Here is a 19,479-nt window from a genome sequence, read left to right on the forward strand (position 1 = left end):
AGAATCTACACAAAACCTCCTGGAACTAATAAGCAAATTATAAAAAGTCATAAAATATAAGGAAAACACACAAAAAAATCAATCACATATATACCAGCAATGAACAAGTAGAAACCAAAATTTTAAAATGCCACTACAATACCTCCCCAAAATTTTAAATATGGAGGTATAAATCTAATAGAACAGGTACAAGATCTGTGTGCCAAAAACTACACTGCTATTAAAAAATCAAAGATCTAAATGGAAATTCATATTATATTCATGAATTCAAAGTGCAACATAGTACAGGTGTCAATTTTTCTCATTTAATCTGTAGATTAAACACAGTTCTGATCAAACTACCACCCTCCAGGATATTTTTTGTATATATAGACAAACTTACTCTAAAACAATAGCAAAGGAGCTAAAAAAGCCAAACAATTCTTAGCTACAGTAGTAAAGAGGGTATGACGTTGGGTTCAAGAACAGACAAATAAATCAATGGACTAGAGCTGAGAAACGGATCCGTATGAATACAGCCCATATGATTTTGGACAAAGGTGTTTGCAAAGGCAACTTCTTCTTCTTTTTTTAAAATTTATTTTTTAATTGAAGGATAATTGCTTTACAGAATTTTGTTGTTTTCTGTCAAACATCAACATGAATCAGCCACAGGTGTCTCCTCACTCTTGAACCTCCCTCCCATTTCCCTCCCCATCCCACCCCTCTAAGTTGATACACAGTCCCTGTTTGAGTTCCCTGAGACATACAGCAAAATTATCTATTTTACACATGGTAATGTAAGTTTCCTTGTTACTCTCCATACATCTCACCCTCTCCTCCCCTCTGCCCCTGTCAATAAGTCTGTTCTCTATGTCTGTTTCTCCACTGCTGCCTTGCAAATAAATCAATCAGTACCATCTTTCTATATTCCATATATATGCGTTAGTATATGATATTACTCTTTCTCTTTCTGACTTATTTCACTCTGTAATAATAGGCTTGGGTCATCTACCTCATTAGAACTGACTCAAATGCGTTCCTTTTTATGGCTGAGCTGCACGATGCCAGAGCAGCCAGCGGCCGAGAGGAGTAACCTTTGTCCAAGGTCAGTAGCAGAGGCTGCACGGTGATGAAACAGTGAGCGGCCCAGAGGAGATACCCTACGTCCAAGGTCAGTAGCGGCAGCCTTGAGGAGATACCCCACGTCCAAGGTAAGGATCAGCGGCTGCACTGTACTGGAGCAGCCGTGAATAGAGACCCCGCGTCCAAGGTAAGAGAAACCCCAGTAAAACGGTAAGCGCCGAGAGAGGGCATCAGAGGGCCAACAGACTGAAACCACAATCACAGACAACTAACCAAGCTGATCACACAGACGCCTTGTCTAACTCAATGAAACTAAGCCATGCCTTGTAGGGCCATCCAAGACAAAAAAGGTCATGGTGGAGAGTTCTGACAAAATGTGGTCCACTGGAGAAGGGAATGGCAAACCACTTCAGTATTCCTGCCTTCAGAACCCCATGAACAGTACGAAAAGGCAAAAAGATAGGACACGAAAGAGGAACTCCCCAGGTTGGTAGGTGCCCAATATGCTACTGGAGAACAGTGGAGAAATAACTTCAGAAAGAATGAAGAGTTGGAGCCAAAGCAAAAATGACACCCAGTTGTGGATGTGATTGGTGATAGAAGCAAGGTCCGATTGCTGAAAAGAGCAATATTGCATAGTAACCTGGAATGTTAGGTCCATGAATCAAGGTAAATTGGAAGTGGTCAAACAGGAGATGGCAAGGGTGAAACTTGACATTTTAGGAATCAGCAAACTAAAATGGACTGGAATGGGTGAATTTAACACAGACGACCATTATATCTAGTACTGTGGGCAAGAATCCCCAAGAAGAAATGGAATAGCCATCACAGTCAACAAAAAGAGTCGGAAATGCAGTACTTGGATGCAATCTCAAAAATGACAGAATGATCTCTGTTTGTTTCAAAGTGTATCACAGTAATCCAAGTCTATGCCAGACCAGTAATGCTGAAGAATTTGAAGTTGAACAGTTCAATGAAGACCTACAAGACCTTTTAGAACTAACACCCAAAAAAGATGTCCTTTTCATTATAGGGGACTGGAATGCAAAAGTAGGAAGTCAAGAAACACCTGGAGTAACAGGCAAATTTGGCCTTGGAGTATGGAATGAAGCAGGGCAAAGGCTAATAGAGTTTTGCCAAGAGAACGCACCGTTCATAGCAAACACCCTCTTCCAACAACACAAGAGAAGACTCTACACATGGACATCACCAGATGGTCAACACCCAAATCAGATTGATTTTATTCTTTGCAGCCAAAGATGGAGAAGCTCTATACAGTCAGCAAAAACAAGACCAGGAGCTGACTGTGGTTCAGATCATGAACTCCTCATTGCCAAATTCAGACTGAAATTGAAGAAAGTAGGGAAAACCACTAGACCATTCAGGTATGACCTAAATCAAATCCCTTACAATTATGCAGTGGAAGTGAGAAAGAGATTTAAGGGACGAGATCTGATAAACAGAGCCTGATGAACTATGGACGGAGGTTTGTGACATTGTACAGGAGACAGGGATCAAGAGCATCCCAAGAAAAAGAAACGCAGAAAAGCAAAATGGCTGTCTGAGGAGGCCTTACCAATAGCTGAGAAAAGAAGAGAAGCGAAAAGCAAAAGCAAAGGAGAAAAGGAAAGATATACCCATTTGAATGCAGAGTTCCAAAGAATAGCAAGGAGAGATAAGAAAGCCTTCCTCAGCAATCAATGCAAAGAAATAGACGAAAACAATAGAATGGGAAAGACTAGAGATCTCTTCAAGAAAATCAGAGATACCAAAGGAATATTTCATGCAAAGATGGGCACAATAAAGGACAGAAATGGTATGGACCTAACAGAAGCAAAAGATATTAAGAAGAGGTGGCAAGAATACACAGAACTGTACAAAAAAGTTCTTCATGACCCAGATAATCACAATGGTGTGATCACTCAACTAGAGCCAGACATCCTGGAATGCAAAGTCAAGTGGGCCTTAGGAAGCACCACTATGAACAAAGCTAGTAGAGGCGATGGAATTCCAGGTGAGCTATTTCAAATCCTAAAAGATGATGTAAAAAAGCTGCACTTAATATGCCAGCAAATTTGGAAAACTCAGCAGTGGCCACAGGACTGGAAAAGGTCAATTTTCACTCCAATCCCTAAGAAAGGCAATCCCAAAGAATGCTCAAACTACAGTACAATTTCACTCATCTCACATGCTAGTAAACTAACGCTCAAAAGTCTCCAAGCCAGGTTTCAGCAATACGAGAGCCGTGAACTTCCAGATGTTCAAGCTGGTTTTAGAAAAGGCAGAGGAACCAGAGATCAAATTGCCAACATCCACTGGATCATCAAAAAAGCAAGAATTCCAGAAAAACATCTATTTCTGCTTTATTGACTATCCCAAATCCTTTGACTGTGTGGATCACAACAAACTGTCGAAAATTCTTCAAGAGCTGGGAATACCAGACCACCTGACTTACCTCTTGAGAAATCTGTATGCAGGTCAGGAAGCAACGGTTAGAACTGGACATGGAACAACAGACTGGTTCCAAATAGGAAAAGAAGTTATGTCAAGGCTGTATATTGTCACCCTGCTTATTTAACTTATATGCAGAATACATCAGGAGAAATGTTGGGCTGGATGAAACACATGCTGGAATCAAGATTGCCGGGAGAAATATCAATAACCTCAGATATGCAGATGACACCATCCTTATGGCAGAAAGTGAAGATCTAAAGAGCCTCTTGATGAAAGTGAAAGAGGAGAGTGAAAAAGTTAGATTAAAGCTCAACATTCAGAAAAGTAAGATCATGGCATCCAGTCCCATCATTTCATGGCAAATAGATGGTGAAACAGTGGCTGACTTTATTTTTCTGGGCTCCAAAATCACTGCAGATGGTGACTGCAGCCATGAAATTAAAAGACGCTTACTCCTTGGAAGGAAAGTTATGACCAACCTAGCTAGACAGCATATTAAAAAGCAGAGACTTTACTTTGGCAACAAAGGTCCATCTTGTTATGGCTATGGTTTTTTCAGTAGTCATGTATGGATGTGAGAGTTGTACTATGAAGAAAACTGGGCACAGAAGAATTGATGCTTTTGAACTGTGGTGTTGGAGAAGACTCTTGAGGGTCCCTTGGACTGCAAGGAGATCCAACCAGTCCATCCTAAAGGAGATCAGTCCTGGGTGTTCACTGGAAGAACTGATGCTGAAGCTGAAACTCCAATACTTTGGCCACCTGATGCAAAGAGCTGACTCATTTGAAAAGACCCTGATGCTGGGAAAGATTGAAGGCAGGAGAAGGGGATGACAGAGGATAAGATGGTTGGATGGCATCACCAACTCAATGGAGATGAGTCTGAGTAGACTCCGGGATTTGGTGATGGACAGGGAGGCCTGGCGTGCTGTGGTCCACGGGGCTGCGAAGAGTCAGACATGTCTGAGTGACGGAACTGAACTGAATATTCCATTGTGTATATGTACCTCACTTTTTTATCCATTCATTTGTCGATGGGCATCTATCTAGATCGCTTCCATGTTCTAGGCGTTGTAAATAGTGCTGCAATGAACACTGGGGTACATGTGTCTTTTTCAATTTTGGTTTTCTCAGGGTATATGCCTTAAGAATCGGATTGCTGGGTCATCTGGAAGTTTTATTCCTAGTTTTTTAAGGAGTCTCCATACAGTCTTCCATAGTGGCTGTATCAATTTACATTCCTACTAACAGCATAAGAGGGTTACCTTTTCTCCACATCCTCTCCAGCATTTATTGTTGTAGACTTTTTGATGATGGCCATTCTGACCAGTGTGAGGTGATATCTCATTGTAGTAATGATTTGCATTTCTCTAATAATTAGCAATGTTGAGCATTTTTTCATGTGTCTGTTAGCCATCTGTATGTCTTCTTTGAAGGAATGTCTGCTTAGGTCTTTTCCCCACTTTTTGACTGGGTTGTTTGTTTTTCTGGTAGTGAGTTATATGAGCTGCTTGTATATTTTTGAAATTAATCCTTTGTCAGTTGTTTCATTTGTTATTATCTTCTCCCATTCTGAGAAGATAAAGTAATAAAGGGAATCCAGATCGGAAAAGAAGAAATAAAGCTCTCTCTGTTTGCAGATGACATGATACTATACATGGAAAACCCTAAAGATACTATCAGAAAATTACTAGAGCTAATCAGGGAGTTTAGCAAAGTCTCAGAATACAAAATCAATACACAGAAATCACTTGCATACCTATATACTAACAATGAAAAATCAGAAAGAGAGATTAAGGAATCAATCCCATTCACCATAGAAACAAAAAGAATAAAATATCTAGGAATAAACCTACCTAAGGAGACAAAAGAACTGTATACAGAAAATTCTAAGACACTGACAAAAGAAATCAAACACGACATAAACAGATGGAGAGATATTCCATGTTCCTGGGGAGGAGGAATCAATATTTTGAAAATGACTATACTAACAAATGCAATCTACAGATTCAATGCAATCCCTATCAAATTACCAATGGCATTTTTCACAGAACTAGAACAAAAAATTTCACAATTCATATGGAAACACAAAAGACCCTGAATAGCCAAAGTGGTCTTGAGAAAGAAGAATGAAGCTGGAAGAATCAACCTTCCTGACTTCAGATTATACTACAAAGCTACAGTCATCAAGACAGTAGGGTACTGGCACAAAAACAGAAATACAGACCAGTGGAACAAGATAGAAGGCCCAGAAATAAACTCACGCACCTATGGGTACCTTATTTTTGACAAAGGAGGTAAGAATACACAATGGGACAAAGAAAGCCTCTTCAATGAGTATTGCTGGGAAAACTGGACAGCTACATGTAAAAGAATGAAATCAGAACAGTTTCTAACACCATACACAAAGATAAACTCAAAATGAATCAAAGACCTAAATGTAAGACCAGAAACTATAAAACTCTTAGAGGAAAATACAGGCAGAACACTCGATGACATAAATCAAAGCAAGATCCTCTATGACCTACCTCCTAGAGTGATGGAAATAAAAACAAAAGTAAATAAGTGGGCCCTCCTGCTGCTGCTGCTGCTAAGTCGCTTCAGTTGTGTCCGACTCTGTGCGACCCCATAGATGGCAGCCCACCGGGCTCCCCCGTCCCTGGGATTCTCCAGACAAGAACACTGGAGTGGATTGCCATTTCCTTCTCCAATGTATGAAAGTGAAAAGTGAAAGTGAAGTCGCTTAGTCGTGTCCGACCCTTAGCGACCCCATGGACTGCAGTCCACCAGGCTCCTCCGTCCATGGGATTTTCCAGGCCAGAGTACTGGAGTGGGTTGCCACTGCCTTCTCCGCAAGTGGGCCCTAGTTAAACTTAACAGCCTTTGCATGGCAAAGGAAACTATAAGCAAAGGCAATTTAAGGACAGACTTTTCCCAAAATGGTGTTGGAACAACCGGACATCCATAGGCAAAAATATAACCCAAGCCTTATATCTTATAGAAATTAACTAAAACTGGATTACAGATCTTAATGTAAAATACTAAGATAAAGCCTTCAGAATCTGCAGTATAAAACCGTTATGACATGGAGATAGACAAAGAATTTTTACACACAACACCAAAAGCATGCTCCATAAAAGAAAAAAATTATAAATTAGACTTCAATTTAAAACTTTTGCTTTGTGAAAGAGAAAGAAAATTAAAAGCAAGCTATAGCTTGGAGAAAATATTTACAAATAGCATATTTGACACAGGATTTGTATCGTAAATATGTAAAGAACTCTCAAAACTCAGCAATAAGAAAACACAGACTCCAATTAAAAATTGGGTAAAAGACTTGAACAAAAAGTTCACCAAGGAGCTAGACAGAGGGCAACTGACTACACTAAAGTAAGTACAGTAACTTTAGCCATTAGGTAAATCCAAATTAAAGGCATAACAATATTGTAACAGCTAAAATTGTTTTTAAAGAGTGACAATGCCAAATGCTGGAGAAGATGCATAGCAACTACAGCTCGCATATATTGTCAGCAGGAAGGCAAAAAGGACAGCAATTCTGAAAAAGTGTGGCAGCTCCTTATAAAGTTATTAATAAATATACACTTACTATATGACCCAGCAATCCCATTCCTTGTATCTATCTTAGAGAAATGAGCATCTGTGCTCACATAAAAACCTGTACATAAATGTTTATAATAGCTCTATTCATAATCACTTAAAACTGGAAACAACCCAAATGTTTTTCAACAGGTGAACAGATAATCAAACTTTAGTATAGTTTATCAGGGGAATACTACTGAGCAATAAAATGGAATGAATTACCAATACATGCAATAGCTTGGATGAATTTCAAAAGCATTATTGTCAGTGAAAGAAACCAGTCTCAAAAGATTACATACTGTATGATTCCATTTATATGACATTAGTGAATTATCAGGGGTTAAGAAGGGACAGCCAGGGGTTTGGGGTGTGACAGCATGAGAGAGTTCTAGGGGCGATGGAACTGTTTAGTATCCTGATTGTGGTGGTGGGTACATGGATGTACATACAAGTTAAAATGTATACAACCACACACCCTCATTTTCTTGGGCTCCAAAATCAATGTAGACAATGACAGCCATGAAATTGAAAGATGCTTGCTCCTTGAAAGAAAAGCTAAGACAAACCTAGACAGTGTATTAAAAAGCAGAGACATCCCTCTGCTGAAAAAGGTCCGTATAGTCAAAGCTATGGTTTTTCCAGTAGTCATGTATGGATGTGAGAGGGACCATAAAGAAGGCTGAGCGCTGAAGAATTGATGCTTTCAAACTGTGGTGCTGGAGACTATGCAAAGTCCTCTGGACAGCAAAGAGATCAAACCAGGCAATCCTAAAGGAAATCAACAGTGAATAGTCACTGGAAGGACTGATGCTGAAGCTCCAATACTCTGGCTACCTGATGCGAAGAGCCAACTCATTGTAAAAGACCCTGATGCTGGGAAAAATTGACAGCAAGAGGAGAAAGAGACAACAGAGGATGAGACGGTTTGATGGCATTACTGACTCAATGGACATGAGTTTGAGCAAACTCAGGGAGACACTGAACAACAGGGAAGCCTGACGTGCTTCAGTTCATGTGGTCGCAAAGAGTCAGACCTGACTTAGCGACTTAACAATACCCTCCCCACCAAAAAGTCTATTGTACTGTAGGTTAATCAAGATTTTTTTTAAAGCTTTTAAAAATATATAGTTTAAGTTATCTTAGAGTTTTCTTTTCTAGTTAGTCACGAATTAAGGCTCAAAATAAATGTTTTGAGCATGCGAAAACCAATGAGATGGGAGGACAGAGAGATAGTGGGCAGGAGATTTAAATTTTTAAAAATTATACAAAGATATGGCAAATATACAAAGATATTAATTCTAAACTCAGAAACTCAAATTCTATCCCTCAATTAACAACAGAGGCTGTAATATGTAGTAACAACTAAAGACAAATATTTAACATCACCATGTAAAAAAGATAATTTGAGATGAAATAAATAGAGCATATATTAAGTCAAAAGAAAGATTCCACATTCGTACTAGATATTCATTTGGTCCTTGAAATAAAAATGACATTGTTTATTATTAGTATGGTATGTCCCTTGTTTTTCCTAATAGCAATTACAGATTTACAGTGGTTTATCCAAATTTTTCTCAACTGATTCTGCTTGATATAAAAAAAACACTTTTAAGAATGCTGACATGATGAATAAAGAAAAGGTGACATACATAAAAACAGAGAGTAGAATGGTGTTTGCTAGGGGCTTGGGCGGGTAGGAGAAACAGGGAGATGTTGGTAAAAGGGTACAGACTTTCATTTATAAGATGAATAATTTCTGCATGGCATGGTGACTATGGTTAATATTACTGTATTATATACTTGAAATCTGCAAAAAGGGTAGATCTTAAATGTTTTCGTTTCCCCCTGCAAAAGAGGGTAACTATGTGAGGCAATGGAAATATAAATTAGCTTGACTGCAATAATCATTTCACAATGTACATGTGTATCAAATTACCATGCTGTATTCTTTAAATATATAGCCATTCCAGTATTCATGGGCTTCCCTGGTGGCTCAGATGGTAAAGAATCCAAGTATAACGTGGGAGACCTGGGTTCGATCCCTGGGTTGGAAAGATCCCCTGGAGGAGGGCACAGCAACCCACTCCAGTATTCTTGCCTGGAGAAGCCCAATGGACAAAGGAGCCTGCTGGACTACAGTCCATGGGTTGCAAAGAATCAGACACAACTGAGCTACTAAGTGTGCATGCGCACACATACACTTTAACTATATACAAATTTTACTCATCAATTATACCTCAATAAAACTGGGAGAAAAAAAAAAAAGACTGCTGACTGAGACCACATACTAAGACTGTCATAACTGTACCACTCTGTACCATCCTAAGGAGCCATGATATAATTTTTTTTTTCTTCTCAAGAAATAAACCCAGAGCAAATCTACTAAAACACACAGAGGATTATAATTAGAGACAGCTATTCTCCATAATTATATATATGTGATGGGGGCCATAAAATTAGACCTTAGGTTATGACTGTAAAAAACAAAAACACAAACAGATGACCACAAGTCATTTATTCAAATAAGTGACCAACCTCACCATCTGCAACTTTTCCTAGTTCTTAAAGCATTACAGTTATCTGTGACAGCACTCAATTTCTTCCAAATGATAACAGCACTTTTGTAATTTTTTTCAATCTTAATTGTTCCAAGGATACAAGCTTTAAGTAGCAAATACAGATCTTTCTCAAGTTGCAAGTATATTAAAATATAAAATTTGGTGTAATTAAAAAATTGATAACATATTTACCTATTGATCAACAATTTACTGAATGCTTAAAATATTCCAAGCCCTAAGGGTCACAGAAAAGAGATCAAAATGGCACAAATCCTCAATGATTTAGCTGAGGACACAGTACACATCTGTGAGATAATAAAACACCAGGACTATAAGCAAGAAAGTACTATGTAGAACAATTAAAGAATAACATCTAAACAGATGTCAAAACACTCTTTAACAGGTCTCCTATATAAGTCAAATGGTAATTCAGAAGAGAAGAAAAAATTCATCTGATGTAGGGAGGATAAGAAAGGAGCGAAGCAACAGAAGTTTATCAAGGCTGTCACTCATCAAGTTAAATTTGGTCAACAGAATCCACGTCAGGTAGCACAAAGTGAAGCTGAAAAGAAGTTGAAGAAAGATGACAAGAAGAAAGAATTACAAGGGCTAAATGAGTTGTTCAAACCTGTAGTTGCTGCTCAAAAAATAAGTAAAGGTGCAGATCCCAAATCTGTAGTATGTGCATTCTTCAAGCACGGACAGTGTACTAAAGGAGATAAGTGTAAGTTCTCTCATGACTTGACTCTGGAGAGAAAATGTGAAAAGCGAAGCGTTTACAGTGATGCAAGAGATGAAGAACTTGAAAAAGATACTATGGATAATTGGGATGAGAAAAAACTGGAAGAAGTTGTGAACAAGAAGCACGGTGAGGCGGAAAAGAAAAAACCAAAAACTCAAAGAGTGTGCAAACATTTCCTTGAAGCTATTGAAAACAACAAATAGGGCTGGTTTTGGGTATGTCCTGGAGGGGGTGATATTTGCATGTATCGTCATGCACTTCCTCCTGGATTTGTCTTGAAAAAAGGTAAAAAGAAAGATAGAAAGAAAGAAGAGAAAGAGGATGAAATTTCATTAGAAGATCTAATTGAAAGAGAGCATTCTGCCCTAGGTCCAAATGTTACCAAAATCACTCTAGAATCTTTTCTTGCATGGAAGAAAAGAAAAAGACAAGAAAAGATTGATAAACTTGAGCAAGATATAGAAAGAAGGAAAGCAGGCTTCAAAGCTGGGAAAGCACTAGTGATCAGTGGTCTTGAGGTGTTTGAATTTCGTCCTGAACTGGTTGACGACGATGATGAGGAAGCTGATGACACCCGTTACACCTAGGGAACAGGTGGTGATGAGGTTGATGATTCAGTGAGTGTAAATGACATAGATTTAAGCCTGTACATCCCAAGAGATGTAGATGAGACAGGTATTACTGTAGCCAGTCTTGAAAGATTCAGCACATATACTTCAGAAAAGGATGAAAACAAATTAAGTGACGCTTCCAGAGGTAGGGCTGAAAATGGTGAGAGAAGTGATTTGGAAGAGGACAACGAAGGGGAAGGACAGGAAAACGGAGCCATCGATGCTGCTCCTGTGGATGAAAATCTGTTTACTGGATGAACTAGAAGAAGAATTAAACACACTTGATTTAGAAGAATGACACCAAACAAGTCAATGCAAAAATTGAGCCAGCTCAGCATGAGTTGAAATTGACTACATTAACTTTTTTTTCCACCTAAAACTCTTCAACAGGATGTTTGTTTCCCATGCTGATTATAGAGGGCTTACTTCCTCCCTACATCTTGTTTTCTGACTTTGGCTACATCTCATAGTAAGTTCAGAGTAGTTCATGATAAATTAAAGATAAATGGTCATTGCAGAAAATGACTGATGGTTGTAATTGTCCACTCAAGTAGGAAGTGTAAACTGCTTTTCCAGCTTTTGATTTTCATTGGGCATGTGTTGTTACAAGGACAACATAAATTTAAATTACCCTTCATTTAAGGCAATTTTTAATGAGTGATTCTATTTCCTTTGTATTTATATGTTTAAAAGACTGCCTAAGATATGAACCTGTACTTCATCAAGGAAACTGCATATGCAGATTCAGTATTGTATATCTTTGGACAATTAGATGGACATTTAAAATGAAACTTCATTAATCTGACAGGATCAACTGCAATGCCCTGTGTTAAACTGTTTGAAACCACTCCCTTTTCTTTTTTGCCAATAAAGTTGTAAATAAAAACAGTGATACAATAAATTCCAAAAAAAAAAAAACTCCAGGGTTAAATCCCAGCTGTTCCACAGTGCCCAGGGAGTAGACATGGTACCTGACACAAAAAGGACATTTGTTCATTCACTGTGATTTGGATTTGGCTAAGCAAGGAGGGGCAAGCAGGGGCTCCTTCTAGAAGGGACCTACTTAGGATGTCTGCTACTCAGGCAGACACCGCAAGCTCCCTGCTTGCATTCAGTAACACCTTCTCACAACCATGTGAAAGAAAGGATGCTGACACCTAAAGGAAGGAGCCAGCTGCTCTCCTTGTCTCCTCTAGAGTACAAATTCATCAAGGGCTGCGCCGTCCTGGACCCAGCTGCACCAGCACCTCACAGTCCCAGAGAACCACTATGATGCATCAGCTTAGTCTGACTTAGTTTCACGTTGGTTCTTGGGGTCTCAGTAAGCTTATCTGAAGGAAAGCGAATGGGATCAAGTCCTTTACAACATTATAACCTACAAATGTAATAAATTAGAAATATTAACTAGAGAGTATGAACCTTACTAAGTTGTCAGCAACAAGTAAAAACAGTTTATTAAATCCATTACTTGGACTTGCTTGTTTTACAAGAAATACCAGGCTCTTCAGAAATGTCAAATTTGAAAAGAAAACACTATTGAATTCCTTAAAAGAATGATTCTTACCTTAGTCTCAAAGTATTAAAATGGGGGCTTCCCTGATGGCTCAGTGGTAAAGAATCCACCTGCTAATGCAGAAGACATGGGTTCAGTCTCTGATCCAGGAAAATCCCACACGCTACAGAGCAAATAAGCCCTTGCGTCACAACTACAGAGCCTGTGCTCTAGAGCCCACGTGCCCTCACCTGCCGAAGCCCACGTACCCTAGAGCCTGTGCTCCACAACCAGAGAAGCCAGTGCAATGCGAAGTCCGCAACCACAACCGGAGAGTACCCCTGCTCTCTGCAACTACAGAAAGCCCATGCAGCATAGCCAAAAATAAATAAATAAATAGAATGTTTTAAAAATATGAAAATGGTGAGATCTCACAGTAAAACGTAACTTCTGCAAAGATTCGTCACAGTTCTTCAACAGGTTGAGTTAACTTTATCACTCACAACAATATTCTTAGAAACCAAATAGTGTTAGTACCTCAATACACCTAGCCGAGTAGAGTTCCTATCAATCCCTGCAGGGAGCAAGAAAAGATAAAGAGTGCCTGTCTTAACTCCCAGATGTCAAATCTAGAAGTTGAAGACAACAAATCATCTGAACAATTACTGAATGGCAACTCCCTAGTAGGCACTGCAGTACATGGATTACCTTATTTAGTTCTCACAACAAGTCTAGGAAGTAGCTAGTTATTATCACAATTTTAATGATGAGACAACTGAGACTGCAGAGATTAAAAAATTTGCCCACAGCTATAGAATCTTTCACAAAGTCTAAAAATAAGGTAATCAAAGAAGAATGTACTGCCTTGAGCCTTCAGGAAAACACAGTCTGATTAGCTGGACTCTGATTGTTCACATCCCATCGGCAGATGTAGCCCTACTGTGAAGATGTAAGCTATCAAGCTATTATGGCTTGATACTATTAAGAAATAATTTGCTTGTTTCCCATAGGAGTCTTCAGTAACCTTGCGTAGCATGAAATCAGTTCCCGTGACCAAAATAAGTTTCTGCATCTGCAACTGCTAAGGAACAGACACCAGACTGTCCAAATTAAGGTCATTTTCTGAGGTCTGATATAAATGGTGCCTCCCTGGAAGACATGTCTAGTTCTTTATTCATTAACCACAACATTCCTTTGTCTCTTCTTTGGTATATTAACTTTCCCCAATGGATTTCTAGCATGTTCTATATATAGCAAAAAATGTGAAGCCGAGTCACTAGAGTGAGTTCCTTAAGAGCACCAGGTCCATACACTTTAAGATGCCAGGGACTGAGACAGCAAATGTAGTATTTTATTGAGAAAAGTAAAGACTATTTTTTTTTTAAGACTATTCTTTTTTACACCATAAGGGTATCCACATCTGCAAGGAGGTGCACAGTAACTGGTGGCTGAGAAAGCAAGACAAAAACTTAAAAAAAAAAAAAAAAAAGGAAAGGGATATTAATCTCTTCAAGTGTACAAAGCAGTGCTTGATAGAAATCCACAATTTTAAACTATGAAACATGGGAGACTGCCTTAAAATAGAAAAAGTTAGGATATATATTATACATATAATGTAAGAATAAATGTTTCACTAAATCTATACTGATAAAGCTCAAGTTAAAGTAACTGCAAAAAGTGGAGGAGAGGCATGATTAAGATGAGAGAAACTATAATCACTTAAATCCTTCTGCCCTTATCCTTCCATTCATCTTATCAGAATTTTAAAAATTAAGTTTTTTGTATAAGTGAACATAGCACATGCTTCTTGTAGAAAAATGTGAAAAATATTAAATAACAGATAATTGGAAAATAACCTATAACTTAACTGTTTAAAGTTAGGATGCTTTTATATTCTTTTAGATAAATATTTCCTTTATAAGAAACTCAAAAGTATCATCTTAGTTTTTTCATTTACTATATTTTCAACATTTTCTTATACTTAAACATCTTAGAGTTCATTTTTGTCACCTGCAATTTTTCCTTTTTAGTATATTAAACACAAATTTAAACATAATTTACAATGGTTTTATGGTATTTGGTTATATGGCTGTAGCATAATTTAATCATTTAAGAGGCTTCTAATTTTTAAACTTTATAAATAGCATGGAAATGAATAACGTACACACTCATATATACATATACATCTCATACTTCCTTAAAATAAATTGCTAGAAATGGAATTGGGGGCAAAGGATATATATTGCCAAACTGCCACTGTAGTGGTCTGAATGTTTGTGTCTCCCCAAAATTCATATATTGAAATCTAATACCCAATGTGATCATATTTGGAAGTGGAGCCTTTGGGAGGTAACTAGATCACAAGGATGGGGCCCTCAAGAATGGGATTAGTGCCTTATAAGCAGCAGTCAAAGAGCTAGTTAGCTCTGTTTCTTCCATGTGAAGATACAGGAAGTCTGAAGTCTGCAACTCTGAAAAGGGCATCACCAGAACCCAGCCACACTAGCACCCAATCCTGAACTTCAAGACTTCAAAACTGTAAGAAATTTAAACTCTGTTGTTTATAAGTCACCTGTTGGTTATAATACCATAAATTTATAGTATTTGTTATAGAAGCTTGGGCTAATATAGCCATTTGGAAACTTGTATCAATTTATGCTCCTAACAACAGCAAGTATCTGCCAACACTTTTTTTTTTTTTTAATATGAAAGACCTATTGAAGCATGCTGACTATGATGTAATGATTCTAACCTCTTGGGCTTTTCCCCATAATCTTATTTCATAACCTTAGAGAAAAACCTTTTAGGAAGTATCTCTTGTTAGTAAATAAATATTTAGCTGTGGCTGAGCCATTCTTCCACTGTTGATTCTGCTTAATAAATTTACTCTTGTTAATTAAAGTGCTTTTAATTAAAAATAGTATGAATTGCATAAATCTACCTTAAAAATTATTTTTCTATGTGTGTATTTGCAATAAGAGATCTGACATGATAAAGGTAACCATGGTAACCTCATTTTGGGATATTAAGCTTTCTTCCTTTCTTTTGAACTTTCTTCTTTATAGCTCTCAGTATGGCTTGAAAATTAAAATATGATGATATGCTATACCAAAAGTTACAAAGGTTTTTAGGGAATTCCCTGGTAGTGCAGTGGTGAGAACTTTGCACTTTCACTGCTGATGGCCTGAGTTTGATCCCTGGTCAGAGTACTAACATTCCACAAGCCACACAACAAAAGAAGTTTTTAAAAAGAAGAAAAATTAAAATGAAATTTTCCATTTCCATTTCCAGTTATGATGGAGTAACTGATACAGGGCTAGACCTCCTGCTGTGAAAAACCATCAAACTGGGCAATACACATTATTATTTTCAGATGTTGGACAACAGGCAGCATCAGACTGCAATTCTTCAGAGGAGGGAAACAAAGACTCATGAACGCCCTGGTTTTCTGCATGTACCTGGGAAGGAAAACCTCCAAAGAACACAGAGATCTCAATGAGTTGAAAAAATAGAACTTCATGTTTGAGGCTACTGAAATCATTGGAATTTAAAGAGAATATAAGAAAGAAGGAAGATGTGGTGAGAAAACATTTCAAAAACCTATAGAGAGATCTCCTAATTCTTTGCCAAGACTAAGCTAAATATGCACAAGGCAAGACTCCATGAGGCCAAAGAACAAAATCTGGGGAAAGAACAGCTATGGAGCATGCGCTGAACAACTACCTGGGAGACATTCAAATTCCTGGCAGCTGGAGAGGAGGGACTTCAATGAGTATTACATGCATTTGGTAGAGATCTCAGAAAGGCCATGCCTTGGTATTAGGGCTGAGCTAGTCCTAGAGTAAATAAAATTGCTGAAAACCAAAGATAAAGAGAAAATCTTTAAAGCCGCCAGAGGAGGGGAAAAAGACATATTACATCAAGTGAACAACGGTAAGAATGACCAATAACTTATCAGAAACAATCTAAGAGAGTAATGAAATGACGGTTTTTAAATGCTACAAGAAAAAAAAAAAAGCTGCCAACTTAAAATTCTACATCCAGCATAAATATCCTTCAAAAATGAAGGCAAAAGGGACCAGCAAAGTCCAGAATTGTCCTCCTGACACAAACAAGTAGACAACTAGACAAAACATAAATCAATTATTTTCAGACACTAGGTAACAGGCAGTATGGAAATAAATATGACCTCTGAAAGAAGGAAACAAATGAGGTCAACCCAAAGATTGCTCTAGTTTTCTGTTTGGAACAACAACAAAAGGAGGGGGAACCCAAACAGAGTCAACAGTCTCACCGAGTTAAGGTCACAGAGCTCAGAATTTGTGGAGTCTGAGATGGGTAGGATTTGCAGGGCATATGATCATAAAGCTAGAAACTAAACAGAAACCCTCAACAATCTACAGAAGAGGCCTCTGAGTTTCTGGCTAAACACCAATCTGCATATGTGTGTTATATAAATCTATGAGACTCTCTGAGGAAAACTTCTAAGAAAAAAACAACTATTAGGGAGCTCTAACAACCCCCAGAGCTCACACAGGGCCAGGATCATTCCATTTCCACTAGCCAGGATGAATAAACCTTGATGAACACATAAGGCAATCAAATGAGACACAAGAAGGAACATGCCTCAGTAATGAGCCTAAACTAGCCCTAAACTAAAAGCTATTCTAGAACCGCCCAAAACCAAAACCCAAAAAACCCCGAAAACAAAATTCAAAAGATCAAGCTGATCCACAAAGTAACTGCCTGCCGGAATTAAACTTAATACTCAAAACAGGAAAAAAGAAAAAAACAAATATTCAACACCATAATCCCATAAGAAATTATCAAATGTATGAAAAAATAAGAAATGGTTATCTATAATCAGGATCCAGGAGTGGCAGGGATAAAGAGAATCTTAATAAAAGGACTTCAAAATAGCTATTAGAAAAGAGTTCAAAGGCTTAAAGGAAAACACAGACATAATAAAAAGAAAAACCTTAACAGAAAAGTGGAAGTTATTTTTAAAAGATCAATGGTAATTCTAGAATTATATTTTTTACAAAGTATATCTGACAGAAGAATTTAACTGGATGGGTATAACAGTATGTTAGACAAAGAAGAATTTTTAAAAATCTGTGTCCTTGAAGACTGGTTAACATAAACTTTTTACAATGAAAAAAAGAAAAATAGATTGGAAGAAAAATGAAAAGAGCTTCAGTGATCCTGTGAATTAATACTAAGCGGCTAAATGAACACATGTAGGACTGTAGTCTTAGGAGAAAAGAAATACTTGGGAACTTAAAAATCTGAAGTTAAATGGCTAAAAATTTTACAAACGTGGTGAAAACAATATACCCACAGATCTAAAAGTTCAATAAACTGAAAGAATAAACGTAAAACCACACCAAGGAACATCATAATAAAGTTGCTGAAAACTAGCGATAGAGAGGAAAATTATAAAACCAGCCAAACGGAAAACATACACTACATATAGGGAAACAAACATAAAAATCACCACAGAATTCCTATCAGAAAGTATGCAAATGAGAGGATAGGAAAATAACATCTTTAAGGTACTAAAAAAGGGGAAAATCCAAAAAGCCTAGAATTCTGTAACTATTAACAATAACTTCCAAAGCTGAAGGCAAAATGAAGAGAAAGCAAGAGGAGAGGGAAAGACAGAATGTTGCACTAAAGGAAAGGTAACAAAGTTTTTCAAATAAAAGGAATATGATACTAGATACAAACTTGAATCCAAATAAAGAAATGGTTAAAATGATAGAAATATGAAAGACATTTTTCTCACCTGTAATGTTCTAAAAGGTACAACTGCCTAACAAAAGCAAAAAAAACAGCAACAGGGTTAAAGCACATATATCAAAACGTATGACAAAAATGCACAAAAGATGGGAAGGAGAAGTTGGAAGTGTAATATTATGTATGATTCTTACTTATGAAGTGGCATGATATTATTTGATGGCAGACTACTAATTAAGTATAAGGGATACCAATAAAAAATTTTTAAAAAAATGTTATAAACCAATAGAAAAAATAAAACGGAACCATAAAAAATAACCCATCCGAATGAAGACATCAAAGAAAAAAAGAATGAAGAGTAAACAAATAGTAACATGATACATTTTAATCCAACCTTATCAATAATTACATTCAGTGTAAACGGTCTAAGGTAGTTGTTGGCAATCTTTCTCTATGAAGAACCAGAAAATATTTTATGCTTTGGTCTCTGTCCCAACTACTTAACCTTGCCACCTGCAGCACAACAGCAACCACAAGCAATGGGTAAATGAATGAGCATGATTATGTCCCAATAAAACTTTATTTACATAAACAGGTGGTAGAGTTTGATCTGACAGCCAAACTTTACCAACTTCTGGTCTAAACACACTGAATTAAAAGAGACATTATCAGAATGGATTTTAAAAGTTAGATGCAACTACACACTGTTTACAAGAAACCTACTTTGAATATAATGATACAGATAGTTTAAAAGCTTTTAAAAGGATGGAAGAATACCATACAACAATGGTAAATATACCATTAATCAAAAGAACACAGAAACTTCAGAACAAGGGAAATTATCAGGAATAAAAAAGGACATTTCATGACGACACGGAGGCCAATTCATTAACAAGGCTTAACAATCCTAAATATGTATGCACCTAAGAGTGCTGTAACAATGCTTAAAACATGAAACAAAATCTGACAGAACTGAAAAGAGAAGCAGAGAAATCCAAAATTGTAGGTGAAAACCTCAGCTCTACTCTCAGTAATTGACAGAACAAGCAGGCAAAAAATTGGTAAAAATATAAGAAGATCACAAAGACCAATTTAACCTAATTGACATTTAGAGAACATTCCACACAGCAATAGGAGAATACACACTCTTCTCAAATACACATTGAACATTCACCAAGATATACCATCTGTTGGGCCATAAAATAATAAAAAAGCCTA

At 37.3% G+C, this 19,479-nt stretch overlaps 1 protein-coding gene and 1 pseudogene across 5 annotated transcripts in view; one reads left to right on the forward strand and one right to left on the reverse strand.

Moving 5' to 3' along the window:
• SOCS5 (suppressor of cytokine signaling 5) overlaps window positions 1-19,479 on the reverse strand; it is a 66,060-nt gene that overhangs the window by 35,069 nt on the left and 11,512 nt on the right. Inside the window, exon 2 of one of the 5 annotated variants that reach the window (XM_061155477.1) lies at window positions 12,595-12,656. The exons of the other annotated variants lie outside the window; for them this stretch is intronic. The gene's annotated coding sequence lies outside the window, so the exon portion shown is untranslated. The remainder of the gene's footprint in view (window positions 1-12,594; window positions 12,657-19,479) is intronic. 5 annotated transcript variants of the gene reach the window in all.
• On the forward strand, window positions 1,044-11,931 carry LOC133065324 (zinc finger CCCH domain-containing protein 15-like; annotated as a pseudogene).

This window comes from Dama dama, chromosome 11 (assembly GCF_033118175.1).
Source record: "Dama dama isolate Ldn47 chromosome 11, ASM3311817v1, whole genome shotgun sequence".
Taxonomy (NCBI): Eukaryota; Metazoa; Chordata; class Mammalia; order Artiodactyla; family Cervidae; genus Dama; species Dama dama.